Here is a 5,131-nt window from a genome sequence, read left to right as displayed (position 1 = left end):
TGTCGGAACACAGTCCGTCCGGCCCCTCCGCTTTTGCCAGCCAGACTCGGGGGCTCTGCTTGGCCCACGAGCCGCCCCTCCGCCCCGGCTCCCTCCCGCCAGTCCGTGGAGCGCGCACCGCCTCGCCGCCCTTCCTACCCTCTTCCGTGGGCCTCTAGTCTGCGCTTGATTCCGGAGACTCCCTTCTGCTAATCCTCTGGCGGTTTTCTGGGTTCTTTAGGCAGGTGTAGGTGGAATCTAAGTGATCGGCAGGACGCGCTGTGAGCCCCGCGTCCTCCTACGCCGCCATCTTCCGGAACCCCCTCTTGATACATGTTCTATACTTCCTTCCTTATTTTCCTTTCTCTCCCTCTGGATTAAGCCATATAGTTTTTCAGTCTGGGCAATTTTATCTTCTCTTCTCTTCTTCTTCTTATTCTCTTCTTATTCCCTGCCTCCTTCTTTATTTTCCTTACTCTCTCTCTCTGGATTAAGCCATATAGTTTCTTTGATCAAGTTTATTTTCTCTTCTTTTTCCCCACCCCCTTCTTTACTTTTGTTTCTCTGTCCCTATTAAGCCTAATAGTTTCTCTGTCTGGACAACTTTACCTTCTTTTCTTTTTCCCTGACTCCTTCTTTATTTTCCTTACTCTCTCTCTGGATTAAGCCTATAGTTTCTTTGCCTGGTCAAGTTTTATTTTTTCTTCTTCCCCAGCCCTGTCATTTCTCTTTTTGTATGGGATAAGGCCTCTTCCATCAGCACTGCCTCCACCCCATTGTTTACTTGTAGCTGGTGTTTCTGATTTTTTGCTTTTGGTTTTGTGTGTATGTGTGTGTGTCTTTTCTGTTTGTTTTTCTTTTTTTTGTTTGTCTGTTTGTTTTCCTTTCCAGGACTACTTCAATGAACAAACCAAAGCACACCTGGTGGAGGGTCCAAAACATTACTACAAGCAGGGAGATAAAGTAACCAAAGTAACAACAACAGAGAGCAAGTAACTTTCTGAAGAACACCTCCTGAAGGGCCAGGCCTTGGACAGAGTATCATCCCTCTTTAATATAGTAGTGCTTGCAGGTGCAAGACATATAACAAGCATTTAAAACACATAAGGGACAGAAAACTAGCCAAAATGATGAAACGGAAGAATTCTCCTCAAAAGAAATTCCAGGAGGAAATGACAGAGAATTGATCAAAACTGAACGAGAATTTCGAATAATAGTCATAAGATTAATCACTGGGCTTGAATAAAGCACAGAAGACAACAGAGAATCTATTGCTGCAGAGATCAAGGAACTTAAAAATAGTCACGATGAATTTAAAAATGCTGTAAATGAGGTACAAAATAAACTAGAGGTGGTGACAGCAAGAATTGAAGAGGGAGGGGGAAGAATAGGTGAAATAGAAGATAAAATTATGGAAAAAGATGAAGCTGAGAAAAAGAGAGATAAAAACATTCTGAATCACAAGGGGATAATTAGAGAAGTAAGTGATTCAGTGAAATGTAACAATATCCATATCATAGGAGTTCCAGAAGAAGAAGAAGAGAGAGAGAGGGGCCAAAGCTAAGAACAAATCATAGTTGAGAACTTCCCCAATCTGGGGAAGGAAACAAACATTGCAATTCAGGAGGCACAGAGAACTCCCTTCAGATGTAACTTGGATCGATTTTCTACATGACATATCATAGTGAAACTGGCAAAATACAAAGATAAGGAGAGAATTCTGAAAGCAGCTAGGGATAAATGCCCTTAACCTACACGGGTAGATACATGAGGGTAGTAGCAAACCTATCTACTGAAACTTGGCAGGACAAAAGAGAATGGCAGGAAATTTTCAATGTGATGAACAGGAAAAATATGCAGACAAGAATCCTTTACCCAGCAAACTTGTAATTCAGAACAAAGTTGAGCTGATAGATGGTTTTATGTCCTTAATCCAGTCTCTTTGTTCAGACAGTGAGTCAATTCAGTCAAATTCATTTCAGGAAGAGGCAATGCAGGTATCTTCTTAGAGTGAGGCCTCTGCTTCAAATGATCAGGTAATAAATAAGAGGCAATGCTATGGCAATACAAGAAAGATAACGTTTAATAAAAGGATCCAGTTATAAACCAGTTTCTGAGTCCCAAGGATAGCCAGTTGAAAGAATTTCTAGATGCTGGGCTTAAAGCATCTTTAGGCAGATAAGGTAGGTAGGCAGTGGCAGGCTGACAGACTTTCTGAGAGGCTCATAGAGGAACAGGCATGAAGATTGTCTACATATGAGCTATTGCGGTGATTTCTCAGAAGGTTACATCAAGTTGTTCATATTCAATTTGCAGGGCTTCAGGAAAAGGGGAGTTTTGGGTATCCAGTGATTCCAAGTCAAAAGGATAGAAAAAAAGTGGAAAACATTAGTTTGGAGATTGTGGCCAGGCTTCAGAGGAAACTAGAAGAAATTAGGATCTCGTCCAGTTCATAGTGAACTCTATTAGACTGTAATATCCACAATGGTGTGTTATTGAAACATAATGTTTCTTTCTATAATCACCCTCATTTTTACCAAGGACAGCCAAATTAAGACCAATTTGTTTGCAAAGTGTAATAGTTGCTTTTTTTTTTAACTTGGCCTGATGATGAAACTGCTGTAAATCATAGCTTATGAGAAAAAGTTTCTTAGGATTCCTTACTAATTAACAGTCCCAAACATCTGTTTTCTTCATCCTGTTAATTCATCATGAATTTGTTGTCTCCTTGTCACAATGTATAAAAACTGACTGCCTTGCTTAAGGACCCAGATATAAGTATCAGGCTGTTTTTCCAATGGGTTTTATTGGCTCCATAAAGTCTGCCTGAGTTCCTTCAAGCAGTCTGGTCATATCTATGTCTGTGCAAGTCCCCCCTTGAATACGACATTTCTGTCAAAGTCTTGGTGATGTAACCAGTGTTTCCAAATATGTCCTGTTACAAAGAGAGCAGATTCTTATTCAACTTATGCAAATTAACCTATTGTCGTGAACATATGAGAATACTCACTGAAAGGTTTTGAATTCTGGACAGATTGGTAGGGAGAAAAAGATAAGTGTCCCAGTCTTTTCACAGAAGAATGTTTTATCATACAGCTGTAAGTCATAGCTTAAAACACTTTCCTTAATACTGGAAAAAACATTTAAAAATCAGCAATGTTTCAAAAAAATTTGTAAAAATGAGAATCATCTTCCATTCATCCAGTCTCATGTTATTAATTCTTGTTCTGCTTCAATCCAGATCTTCCATTCGTTCTGGAAATTCTTAACCCAGTTCAGCTTTACAATCTTAAGGTTTTCAGGAGCCTATAGAAAAGAGTTCTTCCCATCAGCATCATTGCAGGTGAAACACATTTGCAGAAGCTTTTGTAAAAGCGTCTGAGTAAAAAGTCTAACTGTCTATAAATGATAAAGACTTAAAATGTCCAAGGTTAAAGATCTGATGAGAGATCATGACAAGGCTGCTGACAAGGAAATTGGTTATTTCTCTGACACACGACAGTAACATCTCAGGACATATCAGGATTCTAAGAGTTGCATATGATTTCTAAAACACTTACTTTATTAACATATTTCTACATAAATGTAATCTAAGGGTGTTAGTATCCCTTATTTGACATTGCTTCCTATGTAATTTAACGTAAGAAATAAACCTAATTAGTGTAATATCTTCCTTTTTATAAAAAGACCAAATCTCTTGAAAAAGTTCCATGGATCCTCTGGAATATTTTAATTGCATTGTGGTCAAAATACTTCATTTTAGAATTTGATTTTGGAAAGTGTGTGTTACAAAAAATCAAAATATTTGAACATTTGATTAAATAGGATCACAGATCATTATGCAACAATATTTAACTATTCAACCCAAGTGACAATAAAAGATTCCTTTTTGAAGAGAAGTGAGCCTTTATTCCCTTGTTCCACAAATAAAATGGGCTCAATTGGTTGCTTTTCGGTGATTAATCAAGAGACCAACAAATCCCATATCCTCATGCAACTCATCTGACTCTTCCTATGCTTCAGCTTTGGCCAGGGCTGAGGGCAGCAGCAGGTACAGCAGTGATGATGATGGCTTCAGCAAGTGGGAAGCTGTAATAAGTCCATGCAGACAAAGCCGGAACCTGCTTGTGTCCATTGATGATAGGATGGGGCAGTGAGGCAACAATCAGGTGACCTATTGGCAGACAGACACTGGCAACACTGCAGACGCCCTCCAGGAAGTGAGAATGTAGTTTCCTCTGTGATGTCAAGCACTTCACGGTTGTAGATGCTGCGATTGTCAAACACCTGCTGGTGATCATCCCAAAGGAGAAGGGGGAGTTTCTCAGCACATTCAGCTGTGTGGCCTCGCTGGCCCCCGCTTTGTCTCCAGTCTTAATCAGCCGCACGTCACTCAGGATTTCAGTGGTGCCCCTGGACATTTTAGTGGCGATGCCTAAAGCCTGGGAGAAGAAGGTCTTCTTTGGCCCCAGACAAGTGTTCTGGGCTAGTACAGTGACTTCACATGGGGCTATGGCACCACCATGGCAGCAGCTGGCACCTTAGCCAGAAGCATGTCCCTGATCTCGGGTGAGGTCCTGCTTGGTGAGCACAAAGCCCACATTCACCCAGATATGAGGCAACGGTTTCTCAAGAGCTGGTTGTTCTCCAGATGCCCTCAGATGACCTCATACATCATGGGGATCATGCCACAGCAGCACCACAGCGTTCTCATGCAAACACATGCGGGCCTACTGCGTCTTCCTGGAACCCATGTTGTCTGCTCCCACAATGAAGGATGATCGTCCAAAAGATGGATGATCTTAAGGAAGTACTTGGACTTCCGGGTCACCTTGTCTTCCCTGGGCATCATGGGGATGCATCAATGATTGCCATGCAGAGTTTAAGAAAGAAGTCACTCTCATGACGACACCTGGAGAGGAGGGCCAAGAATAAAAGATTTTAAAGGCAAATGCTGCAGGTTATACAATAGTGAACAAACTTTAGCTCTTTTAATATTAAGACTCAGTTTTCTTGAATAATCTGATAAAGACGAAGCACAGAAAATTTATATTTCTTTTTTTATATCCTTTTTTGACAATTTATTTATTTATTTATTTATATTTTAATTTACATCCAAGTTAATTAGCATATAGTGCAACAATGATTTCAA

General features: G+C 40.4%; 1 pseudogene; it reads right to left on the bottom strand.

The window, feature by feature from the left end:
- Window positions 1–3,647: 3,647 nt before the first annotated feature.
- On the bottom strand, window positions 3,648–4,828 carry LOC109251676 (60S acidic ribosomal protein P0-like; annotated as a pseudogene).
- Window positions 4,829–5,131: the final 303 nt, after the last annotated feature.

The sequence above is a fragment of the Panthera pardus genome, unplaced genomic scaffold (assembly GCF_024362965.1).
Source record: "Panthera pardus isolate Hobbes unplaced genomic scaffold, ASM2436296v1 HiC_scaffold_20, whole genome shotgun sequence".
Taxonomy (NCBI): domain Eukaryota; kingdom Metazoa; phylum Chordata; class Mammalia; order Carnivora; family Felidae; genus Panthera; species Panthera pardus.
The sequence above is the reverse complement of the archived record's forward strand: the minus strand, read 5'-3'. Positions and strand labels throughout refer to the sequence as shown.